Source organism: Ranitomeya imitator, chromosome 5, assembly GCF_032444005.1.
Source record: "Ranitomeya imitator isolate aRanImi1 chromosome 5, aRanImi1.pri, whole genome shotgun sequence".
NCBI classification, from domain to species: Eukaryota; Metazoa; Chordata; class Amphibia; order Anura; family Dendrobatidae; genus Ranitomeya; species Ranitomeya imitator.
The window spans coordinates 8,749,294-8,775,796 of NC_091286.1; the positions used below are offsets into that span (position 1 = coordinate 8,749,294).

The following is a 26,503-nucleotide window of genomic DNA, read 5'->3' on the forward strand; positions in this document are numbered from 1 at the left end:
ATTGTTACCTTAAAGGAGTGGTGTTGAGCGCTAACCACCTCCGCAGCGACAATTCACCAGCAGGGCGGGCGTCCTGGTGCCACACAGCACACATGCTCCAAGACTGAGTCCCCAAGACTCAAGATCGCACTGCCCCACAAGCACAAAACCACAGCAACAACGGCCTCCTCACGGTACCAGATGTAGACTCTTGCATTTCCCCCTGTTAAAAACCATTCTATTACTCACTGCCCATTCTTCAAGCTCATCTAGATCCTTCTGAATCCTTTCTCTGTCTTCTCTAGTGTTAGCTATCCCTCCTAGCTTTATATCGCCTGAAAAATTGCATCAGTTTACCTTATCTAGATCATTTATAAAAAGGTTAAACAATACTGGGGCCACGACAGAGCCTTGTGGTACCCCACTTGAAACACTATTCCAATTGGATGTGCTACCATTTATCACCACTCTTTGAGTATGATCACTGAGCCAGTTACTAATCCACCTAACCATACCCTCGTCAGTCCCACAATTGTTCATTTTTTCAATGAGGTTAGTGTGAGATACTCTATCAAATGCATTACTGAAATCGAGATATACTATATCTACCACATTTCCCTGATCTGCATAGTCAGTGTTTCCATTAAAAAATAAAATTAGTTTAATCTGGTAAGACTTGTGATACACATACGCTTGCTCTGTTTAACAATTTTATTCATGCAAATGTTTATAGAACAATTATGGTAGTCTATTTTCTCAATAAGTAGCAATTCAACAAATTTTTTATTCTATTTTTCACAAATATTTGGGCTTTTCAGCATATGCCAAAAAGCTGTTAAACAAATAGTATAAGAGCTATAAACACTGATCACATGGAGCGTTTCATCCGACCTCCCCTCACTGATCACCATCAACATCATGGAGACAACACAGAACAGGTTTTTCCCAGAGGATACAAGATTGATACATTTATTTACATTAAAAGGAAAGGGCAGAACTAAATAATATCATTACCTGAGTTTGCCCACACCATCCTGATGTATATTTCTGTGGGGTCATCTGTTTTACCAGAAGGGGTGGAGCTATGCAAATTTTTCTCTATAACCTTTGCTTGCCAAATTCCCTTTTTTCAAACTTTGGTCACTTTTTTGCATTCAATTTTTTTTCAAAGCAGATCTTCCTCCATAATCACTGATCTCAGACACTCCTTCTAAAATTCTAGTAAAGCCATCCATTAAAGAGTTTGTCTTGAAAATGGAGATTTGCATAGCTCCACCTCCTTCATTAAGATGAGATGAAAAGGAGGGAGGTGAGCTGCATAGAAACCAATGGACTGGAGAGATTTGTCTGGGATGTTAAGAGTTAACTCAGAGTTTTAGAATTTGAGAATACACTTTTTATGTAAAATGTCTAGCCACACCCCTTCCTGTTTATGTAAATATATGTTTCAATCTTCCTGAATAAACCTGTTTTGTCTTTTTTTTGTGAACAAAAGAAAGATAATTTTTTTTATTATATTTGATGTTCCTGACTTTTGGCTTATAATCTGATGTTGAATATTATTTGTGCTGTATCATTGTTATGGAAAGATAAATGATTGTACAATAATGTTTAAGAAAATGAGCTCAAAGAAGATCTAATATCAAAAGGCTGAAAAAGGAGCATATGTTGATCCAATGCCACTATACAAAAATGTACATATAATTGAACATGAGGTTCTTAGTTTAACATTCTTATCAGACTGTATGAAGTTTCTGCAGCATCATGGCAAACTCAGTGGGTCCTAACTATTGTTACCTTAAAGGAGTGGTGTTGAGCACTAACCACCTCCGCAGCGACAATTCACCAGCAGGGCGGACGTCCTGGTGCCACACAGCACACATGCTCCAAGACTGAGTCCCCAAGACTCAAGATCGCACTGCCCCACAAGCACAAAACCACAGCAACAACGGCCTTCTCACGGTACCAGATGTAGACTCTTGCATTTCCCCCTGTTAAAAACCATTCTATTACTCACTGCCCATTCTTCAAGCTCATCTAGATCCTTCTGAATCCTTTCTCTGTCTTCTCTAGTGTTAGCTATCCCTCCTAGCTTTACATCGCCTGAAAAATTGCATCAGTTTACCTTACCTAGATCATTTATAAAAAGGTTAAACAATACTGGGGCCACAACAGAGCCTTGTGGTACCCCACTTGAAACACTATTCCAATTGGATGTGCTACCATTTATCACCACTCTTTGAGTACGAACACTGAGCCAGTTACTAATCCACCTAACCATACCCTCGTCAGTCCCACAATTGTTCATTTTTTCAATGAGGATAGTGTGAGATACTCTATCAAATGCGTTACTGAAATCGAGATATACTATATCTACCACATTTCCCTGATCTGCATAGTCAGGGTTTCCATTAAAAAAATAAATTAGTTTAATCTGGTAAAACTTGTAATACACATATGCTTGCTCTGTTTAACAATTTTATTCTTGCAAATGTTTATAGAACAATTATGGTAGTCTATTTTCTCAATAAGTAGCAATTCAACACATTTTTTATTCTATTTTTCACAAATATTTGGGCTTTTCAGCATTTGCCAAAAAGCTGTTAAACAAATAGTAAAAGAGCTATAAACACTGATCACATGGAGCGTTTCATCCGACCTCCTCTCACTGATCACCATCAACATCATGGAGACAACACAGAACAGGTTTTTCCCAGATGATACAAGATTGATACATTTATTTACATTAAAAGGAAAGGGCAGAACTAATTAATATCATTACCTGAGTTTGCCCACACCATCCTGATGTATATTTCTGTGGGGTCATCTTTTTTACCAGAAGGGGTGGAGCTATGCAAATTTTTCTCTATAACCTTTGCTTGCCAAATTCCCTTTTTTCAAACTTTGGTCACTTTTTGCATTCAATTTTTTTTTTCAAAGCAGATCTTCCTCCATAATCACTGATCTCAGACACTCCTAAAATTCTAGTAAAGCCATCCATTAAAGAGTTTGTCTTGAAAATGGAGATTTGCATAGCTCCACCTCCTTCTTTAAGATGAGATGGAAAGGAGGGAGGTGAGCTGCATAGAAACCAATGGACTGGAGAGATTTGTCTGGGATGTTAAGAGTTAACTCAGAGTTTTAGAATTTGAGAATACCTTTTTATGTAAAATGTCTAGCCTCACTCCTTCCTGTTTGTGTAAATATATGTATCAATCTTCCTGAATAAACCTGTTTTGTCTTTTTTTGTGAACAAAAGAAAGATAATTTGTTTTATTATATTTGATGTTCCTGACTTTTGGCTTATAATCTGATGTTGAATATTATTTGTGCTGTATCATTGTTATGGAAAGATAAATGATTGTACAATAATGTTTAAGAAAATGAGCTCAAATAAGATCTAATATCAAAAGGCTGAAAAAGGAGCATATGTTGATCCAATGCCACTATACAAAAATGTACATATAATTGAACATGAGGTTCTTAGTTTAACATTCTTATCAGACTGTATGAAGTTTCTGCAGCATCATGGCAAACTCAGTGGGTCCTAACTATTGTTACCTTAAAGGAGTGTTGTTGAGCACTAACCACCTCCGCAGCGACAATTCACCAGCAGGGCGGGTGGACTGGTGCCACACAGCACACATGCTCCAAGACTGAGTCCCCAAGACTCAAGATCGCACTGCCCCACAAGCACAAAACCACAGCAACAACGGCCTCCTCACGGTACCAGATGTAGACTCTTGCATTTCCCCCTGTTAAAAACCATTCTATTACTCACTGCCCATTCTTCAAGCTCATCTAGATCCTTCTGAATCCTTTCTCTGTCTTCTCTAGTGTTAGCTATCCCTCCTAGCTTTACATCGCCTGAAAAATTGCATCAGTTTACCTTACCTAGATCATTTATAAAAAGGTTAAACAATACTGGGGCCACGACAGAGCCTTGTGGTACCCCACTTGAAACACTATTCCAATTGGATGTGCTACCATTTATCACCACTCTTTGAGTACGATCACTGAGCCAGTTACTAATCCACCTAACCGTACCCTCGTCAGTCCCACAATTGTTCATTTTTTCAATGAGGATAGTGTGAGATACTCTATCAAATTCGTTACTGAAATCGAGATATACTATATCTACCACATTTCCCTGATCTGCATAGTCAGTGTTTCCATTACAAAAAAAAATTAGTTTAATCTGGTAAGACTTGTAATACACACGCTTGCTCTGTTTAACAATTTTATTCTTGCAAATGTTTATAGAACAATTATGGTAGTCTATTTTCTCATTAAGTAGCAATTCAACACATTTTTTATTCTATTTTTCACAAATATTTGGGCTTTTCAGCATTTGCCAAAAAGCTATTAAACAAATAGTAAAAGAGCTATATACACTGATCACATGGAGCGTTTCATCCGACCTCCCGTCACTGATCACCATCAACATCATGGAGACAACACAGAACAGGTTTTTCCCAGAGCTAACAAGATTGATACATTTATTTACATTAAAAGGAAAGAGCAGGACTAAATAATATCATTACCTGAGTTTGCCCACACCATCTGATGTATATTTCTGTGGGGTCATCTGTTTTACCAGAAGGGGTGGAGCTATGCAAATTTTTCTCTATAACCTTTGCTTGCCAAATTCCCTTTTTTCAAACTTTCGTCACTTTTTTGCATTCAATTTTTTTTCAAAGCAGATCTTCCTCAATAATCACTGATCTCAGACACTCCTTCTGAAATTCTAGTAAAGCCATCCATTAAAGAGTTTGTCTTGAAAATGGAGATTTGCATAGCTCCACATCCTTCTTTAAGATGAGATGGAAAGGAGGGAGGTGAGCTGCATAGAAACCAATGGACTGGAGAGATTTGTCTGGGATGTTAAGAGTTAACTCAGAGTTTTAGAATTAGAGAATACCCTTTTTATGTAAATATCTAGCCTCACCCCTTCCTGTTTATGTAAATATATGTATCAATCTTCCTGAATAAATCTGTTTTGTCTTTTTTTTGTGAACAAAAGAAAGATAATTTTTTTTATTATATTTGATGTTCCTGACTTTTGGCTTATAATCTGATGTTGAATATTATTTGTGCTGTATCATTGTTATGGAAAGATAAATGATTGTACAATAATGTTTAAGAAAATGAGCTCAAAGAAGATCTAATATCAAAAGGCTGAAAAAGGAGCATATGTTGATCCAATGCCACTATACAAAAATGTACATATAATTGAACATGAGGTTCTTAGTTTAACATTCTTATCAGACTGTATGAAGTTTCTGCAGCATCATGGCAAACTCAGTGGGTCCTAACTATTGTTACCTTAAAGGAGTGGTGTTGAGCACTAACCACCTCCGCAGCGACAATTCACCAGCAGGGCGGGCGTCCTGGTGCCACACAGCACACATGCTCCAAGACTGAGTCCCCAAGACTCAAGATCGCACTGCCCCACAAGCACAAAACCACAGCAACAACGGCCTTCTCACGGTACCAGATGTAGACTCTTGCATTTCCCCCTGTTAAAAACCATTCTATTACTCACTGCCCATTCTTCAAGCTCATCTAGATCCTTCTGAATCCTTTCTCTGTCTTCTCTAGTGTTAGCTATCCCTCCTAGCTTTACATCGCCTGAAAAATTGCATCAGTTTACCTTACCTAGATCATTTATAAAAAGGTTAAACAATACTGGGGCCACAACAGAGCCTTGTGGTACCCCACTTGAAACACTATTCCAATTGGATGTGCTACCATTTATCACCACTCTTTGAGTACGATCACTGAGCCAGTTACTAATCCACCTAACCATACCCTCGTCAGTCCCACAAATGTTCATTTTTTCAATGAGGTTAGTGTGAGATACTCTATCAAATGCATTGCTGAAATCGAGATATACTACATCTACCACATTTCCCTGATCTGCATAGTCAGTGTTTCCATTAAAAAATAAAATTAGTTTAATCTGGTAAGACTTGTAATACACATACGCTTGCTCTGTTTAACAATTTTATTCTTGCAAATGATTATTATAGAACAAATATGGTAGTCTATTTTCTCAATAAGTAGCAATTCAACACATTTTTTATTCTATTTTTCACAAATATTTGGGCTTTTCAGCATTTGCCAAAAATCTATTAAACAAATAGTAAAAGAGCTATATACACTGATCACATGGAGCGTTTCATCCGACCTCCTCTCACTGATCATCATCAACATCATGGAGACAACACAGAACAGGTTTTTCCCAGAGCTAACAAGATTGATACATTTATTTACATTAAAAGGAAAGGGCAGGACTAAATAATATCATTACCTGAGTTTGCCCATACCATCTGATGTATATTTCTGTGGGGTCATCTGTTTTACCAGAAGGGGTGGAGCTATGCAAATTTTTCTCTATAACCTTTGCTTGCCAAATTCCCTTTTTTCAAACTTTCGTCACTTTTTTGCATTCAATTTTTTTTCAAAGCAGATCTTCCTCAATAATCACTGATCTCAGACACTCCTTCTGAAATTCTAGTAAAGCCATCCATTAAAGAGTTTGTCTTGAAAATGGAGATTTGCATAGCTCCACATCCTTCTTTAAGATGAGATGGAAAGGAGGGAGGTGAGCTGCATAGAAACCAATACACTGGAGAGATTTGTCTGGGATGTTAAGAGTTAACTCAGAGTTTTAGAATTAGAGAATACCCTTTTTATGTAAATGTCTAGCCTCACCCCTTCCTGTTTATGTAAATATATGTATCAATCTTCCTGAATAAACCTGGTTTGTCTTTTTTTTGTGAACAAAAGAAAGATAATTTTTTTTATTATATTTGATGTTCCTGACTTTTGGCTTATAATCTGATGTTGAATATTATTTGTGCTGTATCATTGTTATGGAAAGATAAATGATTGTACAATAATGTTTAAGAAAATGAGCTCAAAGAAGATCTAATATCAAAAGGCTGAAAAAGGAGCATATGTTGATCCAATGCCACTATACAAAAATGTACATATAATTGAACATGAGGTTCTTAGTTTAACATTCTTATCAGACTGTATGAAGTTTCTGCAGCATCATGGCAAACTCAGTGGGTCCTAACTATTGTTACCTTAAAGGAGTGGTGTTGAGCACTAACCACCTCCGCAGCGACAATTCACCAGCAGGGCGGGCGTCCTGGTGCCACACAGCACACATGCTCCAAGACTGAGTCCCCAAGACTCAAGATCGCACTGCCCCACAAGCACAAAACCACAGCAACAACGGCCTTCTCACGGTACCAGATGTAGACTCTTGCATTTCCCCCTGTTAAAAACCATTCTATTACTCACTGCCCATTCTTCAAGCTCATCTAGATCCTTCTGAATCCTTTCTCTGTCTTCTCTAGTGTTAGCTATCCCTCCTAGCTTTACATCGCCTGAAAAATTGCATCAGTTTACCTTACCTAGATCATTTATAAAAAGGTTAAACAATACTGGGGCCACAACAGAGCCTTGTGGTACCCCACTTGAAACACTATTCCAATTGGATGTGCTACCATTTATCACCACTCTTTGAGTACGAACACTGAGCCAGTTACTAATCCACCTAACCATACCCTCGTCAGTCCCACAATTGTTCATTTTTTCAATGAGGATAGTGTGAGATACTCTATCAAATGCGTTACTGAAATCGAGATATACTATATCTACCACATTTCCCTGATCTGCATAGTCAGGGTTTCCATTAAAAAAATAAATTAGTTTAATCTGGTAAAACTTGTAATACACATATGCTTGCTCTGTTTAACAATTTTATTCTTGCAAATGTTTATAGAACAATTATGGTAGTCTATTTTCTCAATAAGTAGCAATTCAACACATTTTTTATTCTATTTTTCACAAATATTTGGGCTTTTCAGCATTTGCCAAAAAGCTGTTAAACAAATAGTAAAAGAGCTATAAACACTGATCACATGGAGCGTTTCATCCGACCTCCTCTCACTGATCACCATCAACATCATGGAGACAACACAGAACAGGTTTTTCCCAGATGATACAAGATTGATACATTTATTTACATTAAAAGGAAAGGGCAGAACTAATTAATATCATTACCTGAGTTTGCCCACACCATCCTGATGTATATTTCTGTGGGGTCATCTTTTTTACCAGAAGGGGTGGAGCTATGCAAATTTTTCTCTATAACCTTTGCTTGCCAAATTCCCTTTTTTCAAACTTTGGTCACTTTTTGCATTCAATTTTTTTTTTCAAAGCAGATCTTCCTCCATAATCACTGATCTCAGACACTCCTAAAATTCTAGTAAAGCCATCCATTAAAGAGTTTGTCTTGAAAATGGAGATTTGCATAGCTCCACCTCCTTCTTTAAGATGAGATGGAAAGGAGGGAGGTGAGCTGCATAGAAACCAATGGACTGGAGAGATTTGTCTGGGATGTTAAGAGTTAACTCAGAGTTTTAGAATTTGAGAATACCTTTTTATGTAAAATGTCTAGCCTCACTCCTTCCTGTTTGTGTAAATATATGTATCAATCTTCCTGAATAAACCTGTTTTGTCTTTTTTTGTGAACAAAAGAAAGATAATTTGTTTTATTATATTTGATGTTCCTGACTTTTGGCTTATAATCTGATGTTGAATATTATTTGTGCTGTATCATTGTTATGGAAAGATAAATGATTGTACAATAATGTTTAAGAAAATGAGCTCAAATAAGATCTAATATCAAAAGGCTGAAAAAGGAGCATATGTTGATCCAATGCCACTATACAAAAATGTACATATAATTGAACATGAGGTTCTTAGTTTAACATTCTTATCAGACTGTATGAAGTTTCTGCAGCATCATGGCAAACTCAGTGGGTCCTAACTATTGTTACCTTAAAGGAGTGTTGTTGAGCACTAACCACCTCCGCAGCGACAATTCACCAGCAGGGCGGGTGGACTGGTGCCACACAGCACACATGCTCCAAGACTGAGTCCCCAAGACTCAAGATCGCACTGCCCCACAAGCACAAAACCACAGCAACAACGGCCTCCTCACGGTACCAGATGTAGACTCTTGCATTTCCCCCTGTTAAAAGCCATTCTATTACTCACTGCCCATTCTTCAAGCTCATCTAGATCCTTCTGAATCCTTTCTCTGTCTTCTCTAGTGTTAGCTATCCCTCCTAGCTTTACATCGCCTGAAAAATTGCACCAGTTTACCTTACCTAGATCATTTATAAAAAGGTTAAACAATACTGGGGCCACGACAGAGCCTTGTGGTACCCCACTTGAAACACTATTCCAATTGGATGTGCTACCATTTATCACCACTCTTTGAGTACGATCACTGAGCCAGTTACTAATCCACCTAACCGTACCCTCGTCAGTCCCACAATTGTTCATTTTTTCAATGAGGATAGTGTGAGATACTCTATCAAATTCGTTACTGAAATCGAGATATACTATATCTACCACATTTCCCTGATCTGCATAGTCAGTGTTTCCATTACAAAAAAAAATTAGTTTAATCTGGTAAGACTTGTAATACACACGCTTGCTCTGTTTAACAATTTTATTCTTGCAAATGTTTATAGAACAATTATGGTAGTCTATTTTCTCATTAAGTAGCAATTCAACACATTTTTTATTCTATTTTTCACAAATATTTGGGCTTTTCAGCATTTGCCAAAAAGCTATTAAACAAATAGTAAAAGAGCTATATACACTGATCACATGGAGCGTTTCATCCGACCTCCCCTCACTGATCACCATCAACATCATGGAGACAACACAGAACAGGTTTTTCCCAGAGCTAACAAGATTGATACATTTATTTACATTAAAAGGAAAGAGCAGGACTAAATAATATCATTACCTGAGTTTGCCCACACCATCTGATGTATATTTCTGTGGGGTCATCTGTTTTACCAGAAGGGGTGGAGCTATGCAAATTTTTCTCTATAACCTTTGCTTGCCAAATTCCCTTTTTTCAAACTTTCGTCACTTTTTTGCATTCAATTTTTTTTCAAAGCAGATCTTCCTCAATAATCACTGATCTCAGACACTCCTTCTGAAATTCTAGTAAAGCCATCCATTAAAGAGTTTGTCTTGAAAATGGAGATTTGCATAGCTCCACATCCTTCTTTAAGATGAGATGGAAAGGAGGGAGGTGAGCTGCATAGAAACCAATGGACTGGAGAGATTTGTCTGGGATGTTAAGAGTTAACTCAGAGTTTTAGAATTAGAGAATACCCTTTTATGTAAATGTCTAGCCTCACCCCTTCCTGTTTATGTAAATATATGTATCAATCTTCCTGAATAAACCTGTTTTGTCTTTTTTTTGTGAACAAAAGAAAGATAATTTTTTTTATTATATTTGATGTTCCTGACTTTTGGCTTATAATCTGATGTTGAATATTATTTGTGCTGTATCATTGTTATGGAAAGATAAATGATTGTACAATAATGTTTAAGAAAATGAGCTCAAAGAAGATCTAATATCAAAAGGCTGAAAAAGGAGCATATGTTGATCCAATGCCACTATACAAAAATGTACATATAATTGAACATGAGGTTCTTAGTTTAACATTCTTATCAGACTGTATGAAGTTTCTGCAGCATCATGGCAAACTCAGTGGGTCCTAACTATTGTTACCTTAAAGGAGTGGTGTTGAGCACTAACCACCTCCGCAGCGACAATTCACCAGCAGGGCGGGCGTCCTGGTGCCACACAGCACACATGCTCCAAGACTGAGTCCCCAAGACTCAAGATCGCACTGCCCCACAAGCACAAAACCACAGCAACAACGGCCTTCTCACGGTACCAGATGTAGACTCTTGCATTTCCCCCTGTTAAAAACCATTCTATTACTCACTGCCCATTCTTCAAGCTCATCTAGATCCTTCTGAATCCTTTCTCTGTCTTCTCTAGTGTTAGCTATCCCTCCTAGCTTTACATCGCCTGAAAAATTGCATCAGTTTACCTTACCTAGATCATTTATAAAAAGGTTAAACAATACTGGGGCCACAACAGAGCCTTGTGGTACCCCACTTGAAACACTATTCCAATTGGATGTGCTACCATTTATCACCACTCTTTGAGTACGATCACTGAGCCAGTTACTAATCCACCTAACCATACCCTCGTCAGTCCCACAAATGTTCATTTTTTCAATGAGGTTAGTGTGAGATACTCTATCAAATGCATGGCTGAAATCGAGATATACTACATCTACCACATTTCCCTGATCTGCATAGTCAGTGTTTCCATTAAAAAATAAAATTAGTTTAATCTGGTAAGACTTGTAATACACATACGCTTGCTCTGTTTAACAATTTTATTCTTGCAAATGATTATTATAGAACAAATATGGTAGTCTATTTTCTCAATAAGTAGCAATTCAACACATTTTTTATTCTATTTTTCACAAATATTTGGGCTTTTCAGCATTTGCCAAAAAGCTATTAAACAAATAGTAAAAGAGCTATATACACTGATCACATGGAGCGTTTCATCCGACCTCCTCTCACTGATCACCATCAACATCATGGAGACAACACAGAACAGGTTTTTCCCAGAGCTAACAAGATTGATACATTTATTTACATTAAAAGGAAAGGGCAGGACTAAATAATATCATTACCTGAGTTTGCCCATACCATCTGATGTATATTTCTGTGGGGTCATCTGTTTTACCAGAAGGGGTGGAGCTATGCAAATTTTTCTCTATAACCTTTGCTTGCCAAATTCCCTTTTTTCAAACTTTCGTCACTTTTTTGCATTCAATTTTTTTTCAAAGCAGATCTTCCTCAATAATCACTGATCTCAGACACTCCTTCTGAAATTCTAGTAAAGCCATCCATTAAAGAGTTTGTCTTGAAAATGGAGATTTGCATAGCTCCACATCCTTCTTTAAGATGAGATGGAAAGGAGGGAGGTGAGCTGCATAGAAACCAATGGACTGGAGAGATTTGTCTGGGATGTTAAGAGTTAACTCAGAGTTTTAGAATTAGAGAATACCCTTTTTATGTAAATGTCTAGCCTCACCCCTTCCTGTTTATGTAAATATATGTATCAATCTTCCTGAATAAACTTGTTTTGTCTTTTTTTTGTGAACAAAAGAAAGATAATTTTTTTTATTATATTTGATGTTCCTGACTTTTGGCTTATAATCTGATGTTGAATATTATTTGTGCTGTATCATTGTTATGGAAAGATAAATGATTGTACAATAATGTTTAAGAAAATGAGCTCAAAGAAGATCTAATATCAAAAGGCTGAAAAAGGAGCATATGTTGATCCAATGCCACTATACAAAAATGTACATATAATTGAACATGAGGTTCTTAGTTTAACATTCTTATCAGACTGTATGAAGTTTCTGCAGCATCATGGCAAACTCAGTGGGTCCTAACTATTGTTACCTTAAAGGAGTGGTGTTGAGCACTAACCACCTCCGCAGCGACAATTCACCAGCAGGGCGGGCGTCCTGGTGCCACACAGCACACATGCTCCAAGACTGAGTCCCCAAGACTCAAGATCGCACTGCCCCACAAGCACAAAACCACAGCAACAACGGCCTTCTCACGGTACCAGATGTAGACTCTTGCATTTCCCCCTGTTAAAAACCATTCTATTACTCACTGCCCATTCTTCAAGCTCATCTAGATCCTTCTGAATCCTTTCTCTGTCTTCTCTAGTGTTAGCTATCCCTCCTAGCTTTACATCGCCTGAAAAATTGCATCAGTTTACCTTACCTAGATCATTTATAAAAAGGTTAAACAATACTGGGGCCACAACAGAGCCTTGTGGTACCCCACTTGAAACACTATTCCAATTGGATGTGCTACCATTTATCACCACTCTTTGAGTACGAACACTGAGCCAGTTACTAATCCACCTAACCATACCCTCGTCAGTCCCACAATTGTTCATTTTTTCAATGAGGATAGTGTGAGATACTCTATCAAATGCGTTACTGAAATCGAGATATACTATATCTACCACATTTCCCTGATCTGCATAGTCAGGGTTTCCATTAAAAAAATAAATTAGTTTAATCTGGTAAAACTTGTAATACACATATGCTTGCTCTGTTTAACAATTTTATTCTTGCAAATGTTTATAGAACAATTATGGTAGTCTATTTTCTCAATAAGTAGCAATTCAACACATTTTTTATTCTATTTTTCACAAATATTTGGGCTTTTCAGCATTTGCCAAAAAGCTGTTAAACAAATAGTAAAAGAGCTATAAACACTGATCACATGGAGCGTTTCATCCGACCTCCTCTCACTGATCACCATCAACATCATGGAGACAACACAGAACAGGTTTTTCCCAGATGATACAAGATTGATACATTTATTTACATTAAAAGGAAAGGGCAGAACTAATTAATATCATTACCTGAGTTTGCCCACACCATCCTGATGTATATTTCTGTGGGGTCATCTTTTTTACCAGAAGGGGTGGAGCTATGCAAATTTTTCTCTATAACCTTTGCTTGCCAAATTCCCTTTTTTCAAACTTTGGTCACTTTTTGCATTCAATTTTTTTTTCAAAGCAGATCTTCCTCCATAATCACTGATCTCAGACACTCCTAAAATTCTAGTAAAGCCATCCATTAAAGAGTTTGTCTTGAAAATGGAGATTTGCATAGCTCCACCTCCTTCTTTAAGATGAGATGGAAAGGAGGGAGGTGAGCTGCATAGAAACCAATGGACTGGAGAGATTTGTCTGGGATGTTAAGAGTTAACTCAGAGTTTTAGAATTTGAGAATACCTTTTTATGTAAAATGTCTAGCCTCACTCCTTCCTGTTTGTGTAAATATATGTATCAATCTTCCTGAATAAACCTGTTTTGTCTTTTTTTGTGAACAAAAGAAAGATAATTTGTTTTATTATATTTGATGTTCCTGACTTTTGGCTTATAATCTGATGTTGAATATTATTTGTGCTGTATCATTGTTATGGAAAGATAAATGATTGTACAATAATGTTTAAGAAAATGAGCTCAAATAAGATCTAATATCAAAAGGCTGAAAAAGGAGCATATGTTGATCCAATGCCACTATACAAAAATGTACATATAATTGAACATGAGGTTCTTAGTTTAACATTCTTATCAGACTGTATGAAGTTTCTGCAGCATCATGGCAAACTCAGTGGGTCCTAACTATTGTTACCTTAAAGGAGTGTTGTTGAGCACTAACCACCTCCGCAGCGACAATTCACCAGCAGGGCGGGTGGACTGGTGCCACACAGCACACATGCTCCAAGACTGAGTCCCCAAGACTCAAGATCGCACTGCCCCACAAGCACAAAACCACAGCAACAAAAGCCTCCTCACGGTACCAGATGTAGACTCTTGCATTTCCCCCTGTTAAAAACCATTCTATTACTCACTGCCCATTCTTCAAGCTCATCTAGATCCTTCTGAATCCTTTCTCTGTCTTCTCTAGTGTTAGCTATCCCTCCTAGCTTTACATCGCCTGAAAAATTGCATCAGTTTACCTTACCTAGATCATTTATAAAAAGGTTAAACAATACTGGGGCCACGACAGAGCCTTGTGGTACCCCACTTGAAACACTATTCCAATTGGATGTGCTACCATTTATCACCACTCTTTGAGTACGATCACTGAGCCAGTTACTAATCCACCTAACCGTACCCTCGTCAGTCCCACAATTGTTCATTTTTTCAATGAGGATAGTGTGAGATACTCTATCAAATTCGTTACTGAAATCGAGATATACTATATCTACCACATTTCCCTGATCTGCATAGTCAGTGTTTCCATTACAAAAAAAAATTAGTTTAATCTGGTAAGACTTGTAATACACACGCTTGCTCTGTTTAACAATTTTATTCTTGCAAATGTTTATAGAACAATTATGGTAGTCTATTTTCTCAATAAGTAGCAATTCAACACATTTTTTATTCTATTTTTCACAAATATTTGGGCTTTTCAGCATTTGCCAAAAATCTATTAAACAAATAGTAAAAGAGCTATATACACTGATCACATGGAGCGTTTCATCCGACCTCCTCTCACTGATCATCATCAACATCATGGAGACAACACAGAACAGGTTTTTCCCAGAGCTAACAAGATTGATACATTTATTTACATTAAAAGGAAAGGGCAGGACTAAATAATATCATTACCTGAGTTTGCCCATACCATCTGATGTATATTTCTGTGGGGTCATCTGTTTTACCAGAAGGGGTGGAGCTATGCAAATTTTTCTCTATAACCTTTGCTTGCCAAATTCCCTTTTTTCAAACTTTCGTCACTTTTTTGCATTCAATTTTTTTTCAAAGCAGATCTTCCTCAATAATCACTGATCTCAGACACTCCTTCTGAAATTCTAGTAAAGCCATCCATTAAAGAGTTTGTCTTGAAAATGGAGATTTGCATAGCTCCACATCCTTCTTTAAGATGAGATGGAAAGGAGGGAGGTGAGCTGCATAGAAACCAATGGACTGGAGAGATTTGTCTGGGATGTTAAGAGTTAACTCAGAGTTTTAGAATTAGAGAATACCCTTTTTATGTAAATGTCTAGCCTCACCCCTTCCTGTTTATGTAAATATATGTATCAATCTTCCTGAATAAACCTGTTTTGTCTTTTTTTTGTGAACAAAAGAAAGATAATTTTTTTTATTATATTTGATGTTCCTGACTTTTGGCTTATAATCTGATGTTGAATATTATTTGTGCTGTATCATTGTTATGGAAAGATAAATGATTGTACAATAATGTTTAAGAAAATGAGCTCAAAGAAGATCTAATATCAAAAGGCTGAAAAAGGAGCATATGTTGATCCAATGCCACTATACAAAAATGTACATATAATTGAACATGAGGTTCTTAGTTTAACATTCTTATCAGACTGTATGAAGTTTCTGCAGCATCATGGCAAACTCAGTGGGTCCTAACTATTGTTACCTTAAAGGAGTGGTGTTGAGCACTAACCACCTCCGCAGCGACAATTCACCAGCAGGGCGGGCGTCCTGGTGCCACACAGCACACATGCTCCAAGACTGAGTCCCCAAGACTCAAGATCGCACTGCCCCACAAGCACAAAACCACAGCAACAACGGCCTTCTCACGGTACCAGATGTAGACTCTTGCATTTCCCCCTGTTAAAAACCATTCTATTACTCACTGCCCATTCTTCAAGCTCATCTAGATCCTTCTGAATCCTTTCTCTGTCTTCTCTAGTGTTAGCTATCCCTCCTAGCTTTACATCGCCTGAAAAATTGCATCAGTTTACCTTACCTAGATCATTTATAAAAAGGTTAAACAATACTGGGGCCACAACAGAGCCTTGTGGTACCCCACTTGAAACACTATTCCAATTGGATGTGCTACCATTTATCACCACTCTTTGAGTACGAACACTGAGCCAGTTACTAATCCACCTAACCATACCCTCGTCAGTCCCACAATTGTTCATTTTTTCAATGAGGATAGTGTGAGATACTCTATCAAATGCGTTACTGAAATCGAGATATACTATATCTACCACATTTCCCTGATCTGCATAGTCAGGGTTTCCATTAAAAAAATAAATTAGTTTAATCTGGTAAAACTTGTAATACACATATGCTTGCTCTGTTTAACAATTTTATTCTTGCAAATGTTTATAGAACAATTATGGTAGTCTATTTTCTCAATAAGTAGCAATTCAACACATTTTTTATTCTATTTTTCACAAATATTTGGGCTTTTCAGCATTTGCCAAAAAGCTGTTAAACAAATAGTAAAAGAGCTATAAACACTGATCACATGGAGCGTTTCATCCGACCTCCTCTCACTGATCACCATCAACATCATGGAGACAACACAGAACAGGTTTTTCCCAGATGATACAAGATTGATACATTTATTTACATTAAAAGGAAAGGGCAGAACTAATTAATATCATTACCTGAGTTTGCCCACACCATCCTGATGTATATTTCTGTGGGGTCATCTTTTTTACCAGAAGGGGTGGAGCTATGCAAATTTTTCTCTATAACCTTTGCTTGCCAAATTCCCTTTTTTCAAACTTTGGTCACTTTTTGCATTCAATTTTTTTTTTCAAAGCAGATCTTCCTCCATAATCACTGATCTCAGACACTCCTAAAATTCTAGTAAAGCCATCCATTAAAGAGTTTGTCTTGAAAATGGAGATTTGCATAGCTCCACCTCCTTCTTTAAGATGAGATGGAAAGGAGGGAGGTGAGCTGCATAGAAACCAATGGACTGGAGAGATTTGTCTGGGATGTTAAGAGTTAACTCAGAGTTTTAGAATTTGAGAATACCTTTTTATGTAAAATGTCTAGCCTCACTCCTTCCTGTTTGTGTAAATATATGTATCAATCTTCCTGAATAAACCTGTTTTGTCTTTTTTTGTGAACAAAAGAAAGATAATTTGTTTTATTATATTTGATGTTCCTGACTTTTGGCTTATAATCTGATGTTGAATATTATTTGTGCTGTATCATTGTTATGGAAAGATAAATGATTGTACAATAATGTTTAAGAAAATGAGCTCAAATAAGATCTAATATCAAAAGGCTGAAAAAGGAGCATATGTTGATCCAATGCCACTATACAAAAATGTACATATAATTGAACATGAGGTTCTTAGTTTAACATTCTTATCAGACTGTATGAAGTTTCTGCAGCATCATGGCAAACTCAGTGGGTCCTAACTATTGTTACCTTAAAGGAGTGTTGTTGAGCACTAACCACCTCCGCAGCGACAATTCACCAGCAGGGCGGGTGGACTGGTGCCACACAGCACACATGCTCCAAGACTGAGTCCCCAAGACTCAAGATCGCACTGCCCCACAAGCACAAAACCACAGCAACAACGGCCTCCTCACGGTACCAGATGTAGACTCTTGCATTTCCCCCTGTTAAAAGCCATTCTATTACTCACTGCCCATTCTTCAAGCTCATCTAGATCCTTCTGAATCCTTTCTCTGTCTTCTCTAGTGTTAGCTATCCCTCCTAGCTTTACATCGCCTGAAAAATTGCACCAGTTTACCTTACCTAGATCATTTATAAAAAGGTTAAACAATACTGGGGCCACGACAGAGCCTTGTGGTACCCCACTTGAAACACTATTCCAATTGGATGTGCTACCATTTATCACCACTCTTTGAGTACGATCACTGAGCCAGTTACTAATCCACCTAACCGTACCCTCGTCAGTCCCACAATTGTTCATTTTTTCAATGAGGATAGTGTGAGATACTCTATCAAATTCGTTACTGAAATCGAGATATACTATATCTACCACATTTCCCTGATCTGCATAGTCAGTGTTTCCATTACAAAAAAAAATTAGTTTAATCTGGTAAGACTTGTAATACACACGCTTGCTCTGTTTAACAATTTTATTCTTGCAAATGTTTATAGAACAATTATGGTAGTCTATTTTCTCATTAAGTAGCAATTCAACACATTTTTTATTCTATTTTTCACAAATATTTGGGCTTTTCAGCATTTGCCAAAAAGCTATTAAACAAATAGTAAAAGAGCTATATACACTGATCACATGGAGCGTTTCATCCGACCTCCCCTCACTGATCACCATCAACATCATGGAGACAACACAGAACAGGTTTTTCCCAGAGCTAACAAGATTGATACATTTATTTACATTAAAAGGAAAGAGCAGGACTAAATAATATCATTACCTGAGTTTGCCCACACCATCTGATGTATATTTCTGTGGGGTCATCTGTTTTACCAGAAGGGGTGGAGCTATGCAAATTTTTCTCTATAACCTTTGCTTGCCAAATTCCCTTTTTTCAAACTTTCGTCACTTTTTTGCATTCAATTTTTTTTCAAAGCAGATCTTCCTCAATAATCACTGATCTCAGACACTCCTTCTGAAATTCTAGTAAAGCCATCCATTAAAGAGTTTGTCTTGAAAATGGAGATTTGCATAGCTCCACATCCTTCTTTAAGATGAGATGGAAAGGAGGGAGGTGAGCTGCATAGAAACCAATGGACTGGAGAGATTTGTCTGGGATGTTAAGAGTTAACTCAGAGTTTTAGAATTAGAGAATACCCTTTTTATGTAAATGTCTAGCCTCACCCCTTCCTGTTTATGTAAATATATGTATCAATCTTCCTGAATAAACCTGTTTTGTCTTTTTTTTGTGAACAAAAGAAAGATAATTTTTTTTATTATATTTGATGTTCCTGACTTTTGGCTTATAATCTGATGTTGAATATTATTTGTGCTGTATCATTGTTATGGAAAGATAAATGATTGTACAATAATGTTTAAGAAAATGAGCTCAAAGAAGATCTAATATCAAAAGGCTGAAAAAGGAGCATATGTTGATCCAATGCCACTATACAAAAATGTACATATAATTGAACATGAGGTTCTTAGTTTAACATTCTTATCAGACTGTATGAAGTTTCTGCAGCATCATGGCAAACTCAGTGGGTCCTAACTATTGTTACCTTAAAGGAGTGGTGTTGAGCACTAACCACCTCCGCAGCGACAATTCACCAGCAGGGCGGGCGTCCTGGTGCCACACAGCACACATGCTCCAAGACTGAGTCCCCAAGACTCAAGATCGCACTGCCCCACAAGCACAAAACCACAGCAACAACGGCCTTCTCACGGTACCAGATGTAGACTCTTGCATTTCCCCCTGTTAAAAACCATTCTATTACTCACTGCCCATTCTTCAAGCTCATCTAGATCCTTCTGAATCCTTTCTCTGTCTTCTCTAGTGTTAGCTATCCCTCCTAGCTTTACATCGCCTGAAAAATTGCATCAGTTTACCTTACCTAGATCATTTATAAAAAGGTTAAACAATACTGGGGCCACAACAGAGCCTTGTGGTACCCCACTTGAAACACTATTCCAATTGGATGTGCTACCATTTATCACCACTCTTTGAGTACGATCACTGAGCCAGTTACTAATCCACCTAACCATACCCTCGTCAGTCCCACAAATGTTCATTTTTTCAATGAGGTTAGTGTGAGATACTCTATCAAATGCATGGCTGAAATCGAGATATACTACATCTACCACATTTCCCTGATCTGCATAGTCAGTGTTTCCATTAAAAAATAAAATTAGTTTAATCTGGTAAGACTTGTTATACACATACGCTTGCTCTGTTTAACAATTTTATTCTTGCAAATGATTATTATAGAACAAATATGGTAGTCTATTTTCTCAATAAGTAGCAATTCAACACATTTTTTATTCTATTTTTCACAAATATTTGGGCTTTTCAGCATTTGCCAAAAAGCTATTAAACAAATAGTAAAAGAGCTATATACACTGATCACATGGAGCGTTTCATCCGACCTCCTCTCACTGATCACCATCAACATCATGGAGACAACACAGAACAGGTTTTTCCCAGAGCTAACAAGATTGATACATTTATTTACATTAAAAGGAAAGGGCAGGACTAAATAATATCATTACCTGAGTTTGCCCATACCATCTGATGTATATTTCTGTGGGGTCATCTGTTTTACCAGAAGGGGTGGAGCTATGCAAATTTTTCTCTATAACCTTTGCTTGCCAAATTCCCTTTTTTCAAACTTTCGTCACTTTTTTGCATTCAATTTTTTTTCAAAGCAGATCTTCCTCAATAATCACTGATCTCAGACACTCCTTCTGAAATTCTAGTAAAGCCATCCATTAAAGAGTTTGTCTTGAAAATGGAGATTTGCATAGCTCCACATCCTTCTTTAAGATGAGATGGAAAGGAGGGAGGTGAGCTGCATAGAAACCAATGGACTGGAGAGATTTGTCTGGGATGTTAAGAGTTAACTCAGAGTTTTAGAATTAGAGAATACCCTTTTTATGTAAATGTCTAGCCTCACCCCTTCCTGTTTATGTAAATATATGTATCAATCTTCCTGAATAAACTTGTTTTGTCTTTTTTTTGTGAACAAAAGAAAGATAATTTTTTTTATTATATTTGATGTTCCTGACTTTTGGCTTATAATCTGATGTTGAATATTATTTGTGCTGTATCATTGTTATGGAAAGATAAATGATTGTACAATAATGTTTAAGAAAATGAGCTCAAAGAAGATCTAATATCAAAAGGCTGAAAAAGGAGCATATGTTGATCCAATGCCACTATACAAAAATGTACATATAATTGAACATGAGGTTCTTAGTTTAACATTCTTATCAGACTGTATGAAGTTTCTGCAGCATCATGGCAAACTCAGTGGGTCCTAACTATTGTTACCTTAAAGGAGTGGTGTTGAGCACTAACCACCTCCGCAGCGACAATTCACCAGCAGGGCGGGCGTCCTGGTGCCACACAGCACACATGCTCCAAGACTGAGTCCCCAAGACTCAAGATCGCACTGCCCCACAAGCACAAAACCACAGCAACAACGGCCTTCTCACGGTACCAGATGTAGACTCTTGCATTTCCCCCTGTTAAAAACCATTCTATTACTCACTGCCCATTCTTCAAGCTCATCTAGATCCTTCTGAATCCTTTCTCTGTCTTCTCTAGTGTTAGCTATCCCTCCTAGCTTTACATCGCCTGAAAAATTGCATCAGTTTACCTTACCTAGATCATTTATAAAAAGGTTAAACAATACTGGGGCCACAACAGAGCCTTGTGGTACCCCACTTGAAACACTATTCCAATTGGATGTGCTACCATTTATCACCACTCTTTGAGTACGAACACTGAGCCAGTTACTAATCCACCTAACCATACCCTCGTCAGTCCCACAATTGTTCATTTTTTCAATGAGGATAGTGTGAGATACTCTATCAAATGCGTTACTGAAATCGAGATATACTATATCTACCACATTTCCCTGATCTGCATAGTCAGGGTTTCCATTAAAAAAATAAATTAGTTTAATCTGGTAAAACTTGTAATACACATATGCTTGCTCTGTTTAACAATTTTATTCTTGCAAATGTTTATAGAACAATTATGGTAGTCTATTTTCTCATTAAGTAGCAATTCAATACATTTTTTATTCTATTTTTCACAAATATTTGGGCTTTTCAGCATTTGCCAAAAAGCTATTAAACAAATAGTAAAAGAGCTATATACACTGATCACATGGAGCGTTTCATCCGACCTCCCCTCACTGATCACCATCAACATCATGGAGACAACACAGAACAGGTTTTTCCCAGAGCTAACAAGATTGATACATTTATTTACATTAAAAGGAAAGAGCAGGACTAAATAATATCATTACCTGAGTTTGCCCACACCATCTGATGTATATTTCTGTGGGGTCATCTGTTTTACCAGAAGGGGTGGAGCTATGCAAATTTTTCTCTATAACCTTTGCTTGCCAAATTCCCTTTTTTCAAACTTTCGTCACTTTTTTGCATTCAATTTTTTTTCAAAGCAGATCTTCCTCAATAATCACTGATCTCAGACACTCCTTCTGAAATTCTAGTAAAGCCATCCATTAAAGAGTTTGTCTTGAAAATGGAGATTTGCATAGCTCCACATCCTTCTTTAAGATGAGATGGAAAGGAGGGAGGTGAGCTGCATAGAAACCAATGGACTGGAGAGATTTGTCTGGGATGTTAAGAGTTAACTCAGAGTTTTAGAATTAGAGAATACCCTTTTTATGTAAATGTCTAGCCTCACCCCTTCCTGTTTATGTAAATATATGTATCAATCTTCCTGAATAAACCTGTTTTGTCTTTTTTTTGTGAACAAAAGAAAGATAATTTTTTTAATTATATTTGATGTTCCTGACTTTTGGCTTATAATCTGATGTTGAATATTATTTGTGCTGTATCATTGTTATGGAAAGATAAATGATTGTACAATAATGTTTAAGAAAATGAGCTCAAAGAAGATCTAATATCAAAAGGCTGAAAAAGGAGCATATGTTGATCCAATGCCACTATACAAAAATGTACATATAATTGAACATGAGGTTCTTAGTTTAACATTCTTATCAGACTGTATGAAGTTTCTGCAGCATCATGGCAAACTCAGTGGGTCCTAACTATTGTTACCTTAAAGGAGTGGTGTTGAGCACTAACCACCTCCGCAGCGACAATTCACCAGCAGGGCGGGCGTCCTGGTGCCACACAGCACACATGCTCCAAGACTGAGTCCCCAAGACTCAAGATCGCACTGCCCCACAAGCACAAAACCACAGCAACAACGGCCTTCTCACGGTACCAGATGTAGACTCTTGCATTTCCCCCTGTTAAAAACCATTCTATTACTCACTGCCCATTCTTCAAGCTCATCTAGATCCTTCTGAATCCTTTCTCTGTCTTCTCTAGTGTTAGCTATCCCTCCTAGCTTTACATCGCCTGAAAAATTGCATCAGTTTACCTTACCTAGATCATTTATAAAAAGGTTAAACAATACTGGGGCCACAACAGAGCCTTGTGGTACCCCACTTGAAACACTATTCCAATTGGATGTGCTACCATTTATCACCACTCTTTGAGTACGATCACTGAGCCAGTTACTAATCCACCTAACCATACCCTCGTCAGTCCCACAATTGTTCATTTTTTCAATGAGGTTAGTGTGAGATACTCTATCAAATGCATTGCTGAAATCGAGATATACTACATCTACCACATTTCCCTGATCTGCATAGTCAGTGTTTCCATTCAAAAATAAAATTAGTTTAATCTGGTAAGACTTGTAATACACATACGCTTGCTCTGTTTAACAATTTTATTCTTGCAAATGATTATTATAGAACAAATATGGTAGTCTATTTTCTCAATAAGTAGCAATTCAACACATTTTTTATTCTATTTTTCACAAATATTTGGGCTTTTCAGCATTTGCCAAAAAGCTATTAAACAAATAGTAAAAGAGCTATATACACTGATCACATGGAGCGTTTCATCCGACCTCCTCTCACTGATCACCATCAACATCATGGAGACAACACAGAACAGGTTTTTCCCAGAGCTAACAAGATTGATACATTTATTTACATTAAAAGGAAAGGGCAGGACTAAATAATATCATTACCTGAGTTTGCCCACACCATCTGATGTATATTTCTGTGGGGTCATCTGTTTTACCAGAAGGGGTGGAGCTATGCAAATTTTTCTCTATAACCTTTGCTTGCCAAATTCCCTTTTTCCAAACTTTCGTCACTTTTTTGCATTCAGTTTTTTTTCAAAGCAGATCTTCCTCAATAATCACTGATCTCAGACACTCCTTCTGAAATTCTAGTAAAGCCATCCATTAAAGAGTTTGTCTTGAAAATGGAGATTTGCATAGCTCCACATCCTTCTTTAAGATGAGATGGAAAGGAGGGAGGTGAGCTGCATAGAAACCAATGGACTGGAGAGATTTGTCTGGGATGTTAAGAGTTAACTCAGAGTTTTAGAATTAGAGAATACCCTTTTTATGTAAAATGTCTAGCCTCACCCCTTCCTGTTTATGTAAATATATGTATCAATCTTCCTGAATAAACCTGTTTTGTCTTTTTTTTGTGAACAAAAGAAAGATAATTTTTTTTATTATATTTGATGTTCCTGACTTTTGGCTTATAATCTGATGTTGAATATTATTTGTGCTGTATCATTGTTATGGAAAGATAAATGATTGTACAATAATGTTTAAGAAAATGAGCTCAAAGAAGATCTAATATCAAAAGGCTGAAAAAGGAGCATATGTTGATCCAATGCCACTATACAAAAATGTACATATAATTGAACATGAGGTTCTTAGTTTAACATTCTTATCAGACTGTATGAAGTTTCTGCAGCATCATGGCAAACTCAGTGGGTCCTAACTATTGTTACCTTAAAGGAGTGGTGTTGAGCACTAACCACCTCCGCAGCGACAATTCACCAGCAGGGCGGGCGTCCTGGTGCCACACAGCACACATGCTCCAAGACTGAGTCCCCAAGACTCAAGATCGCACTGCCCCACAAGCACAAAACCACAGCAACAACGGCCTTCTCACGGTACCAGATGTAGACTCTTGCATTTCCCCCTGTTAAAAACCATTCTATTACTCACTGCCCATTCTTCAAGCTTATCTAGATCCTTCTGAATCCTTTCTCTGTCTTCTCTAGTGTTAGCTATCCCTCCTAGCTTTACATCGCCTGAAAAAAATGCATCAGTTTACCTTACCTAGATCATTTCTAAAAAGGTTAAACAATACTGGGGCCACGACAGAGCCTTGTGGTACTCCACTTGAAACACTATTCCAATTGGATGTGCTACCATTTATCACCACCCTTTGAGTACGATCACTGAGCCAGTTACTAATCCACCTAACCATACCCTCGTCAGTCCCACAATTGTTCATTTTTTCAATGAGGATAGTGTGAGATACTCTATCAAATGCGTTACTGAAATCGAGATATACTATATCTACCACATTTCCCTGATCTGCATAGTCAGGGTTTCCATTAAAAAAATAAATTAGTTTAATCTGGTAAAACTTGTAATACACATATGCTTGCTCTGTTTAACAATTTTATTCTTGCAAATGTTTATAGAACAATTATGGTAGTCTATTTTCTCAATAAGTAGCAATTCAACACATTTTTTATTCTATTTTTCACAAATATTTGGGCTTTTCAGCATTTGCCAAAAAGCTGTTAAACAAATAGTAAAAGAGCTATAAACACTGATCACATGGAGCGTTTCATCCGACCTCCTCTCACTGATCACCATCAACATCATGGAGACAACACAGAACAGGTTTTTCCCAGATGATACAAGATTGATACATTTATTTACATTAAAAGGAAAGGGCAGAACTAATTAATATCATTACCTGAGTTTGCCCACACCATCCTGATGTATATTTCTGTGGGGTCATCTTTTTTACCAGAAGGGGTGGAGCTATGCAAATTTTTCTCTATAACCTTTGCTTGCCAAATTCCCTTTTTTCAAACTTTGGTCACTTTTTGCATTCAATTTTTTTTCAAAGCAGATCTTCCTCCATAATCACTGATCTCAGACACTCCTAAAATTCTAGTAAAGCCATCCATTAAAGAGTTTGTCTTGAAAATGGAGATTTGCATAGCTCCACCTCCTTCTTTAAGATGAGATGGAAAGGAGGGAGGTGAGCTGCATAGAAACCAATCGACTGGAGAGATTTGTCTGGGATGTTAAGAGTTAACTCAGAGTTTTAGAATTAGAGAATACCCTTTTTATGTAAAATGTCTAGCCTCACCCCTTCCTGTTTATGTAAATATATGTTTCAATCTTCCTGAATAAACCTGTTTTGTCTTTTTTTGTGAACAAAAGAAAGATAATTTTTTTTTATTATATTTGATGTTCCTGACTTTTGGCTTATAATCTGATGTTGAATATTATTTCTGCTGTATCATTGTTATGGAAAGATAAATGATTGTACAATAATGTTTAAGAAAATGATCTCAAAGAAGATCTAATATCAAAAGGCTGAAAAAGGAGCATATGTTGATCCAATGCCACTATACAAAAATGTACATATAATTGAACATGAGGTTCTTAGTTTAACATTCTTATCAGACTGTATGAAGTTGCTGCAGTGTCATGGCAAACTCAGTGGGTCCTAACTATTGTTACCTTAAAGGA

At 37.1% G+C, this 26,503-nt stretch overlaps 15 pseudogenes; all 15 read right to left on the bottom strand.

Moving 5' to 3' along the window:
- Positions 1–784: 784 nt before the first annotated feature.
- LOC138639819 (U7 small nuclear RNA) lies at positions 785–846 on the bottom strand (annotated as a pseudogene).
- Positions 847–2,552: 1,706 nt separating this feature from the next.
- On the bottom strand, positions 2,553–2,614 carry LOC138639801 (U7 small nuclear RNA; annotated as a pseudogene).
- A 1,700-nt stretch (positions 2,615–4,314) lies between these two features.
- On the bottom strand, positions 4,315–4,376 carry LOC138639821 (U7 small nuclear RNA; annotated as a pseudogene).
- Positions 4,377–6,083: 1,707 nt separating this feature from the next.
- Positions 6,084–6,145, bottom strand: LOC138639836 (U7 small nuclear RNA; annotated as a pseudogene).
- A 1,704-nt stretch (positions 6,146–7,849) lies between these two features.
- Positions 7,850–7,911, bottom strand: LOC138639802 (U7 small nuclear RNA; annotated as a pseudogene).
- A 1,700-nt stretch (positions 7,912–9,611) lies between these two features.
- LOC138639822 (U7 small nuclear RNA) lies at positions 9,612–9,673 on the bottom strand (annotated as a pseudogene).
- Positions 9,674–11,379: 1,706 nt separating this feature from the next.
- On the bottom strand, positions 11,380–11,441 carry LOC138639823 (U7 small nuclear RNA; annotated as a pseudogene).
- Positions 11,442–13,145: 1,704 nt separating this feature from the next.
- LOC138639803 (U7 small nuclear RNA) lies at positions 13,146–13,207 on the bottom strand (annotated as a pseudogene).
- A 1,699-nt stretch (positions 13,208–14,906) lies between these two features.
- On the bottom strand, positions 14,907–14,968 carry LOC138639837 (U7 small nuclear RNA; annotated as a pseudogene).
- A 1,704-nt stretch (positions 14,969–16,672) lies between these two features.
- LOC138639804 (U7 small nuclear RNA) lies at positions 16,673–16,734 on the bottom strand (annotated as a pseudogene).
- Positions 16,735–18,434: 1,700 nt separating this feature from the next.
- LOC138639824 (U7 small nuclear RNA) lies at positions 18,435–18,496 on the bottom strand (annotated as a pseudogene).
- Positions 18,497–20,203: 1,707 nt separating this feature from the next.
- On the bottom strand, positions 20,204–20,265 carry LOC138639825 (U7 small nuclear RNA; annotated as a pseudogene).
- Positions 20,266–21,969: 1,704 nt separating this feature from the next.
- Positions 21,970–22,031, bottom strand: LOC138639826 (U7 small nuclear RNA; annotated as a pseudogene).
- Positions 22,032–23,738: 1,707 nt separating this feature from the next.
- Positions 23,739–23,800, bottom strand: LOC138639828 (U7 small nuclear RNA; annotated as a pseudogene).
- A 1,706-nt stretch (positions 23,801–25,506) lies between these two features.
- LOC138639805 (U7 small nuclear RNA) lies at positions 25,507–25,568 on the bottom strand (annotated as a pseudogene).
- Between the last annotated feature and the right edge of the window lie 935 nt (positions 25,569–26,503).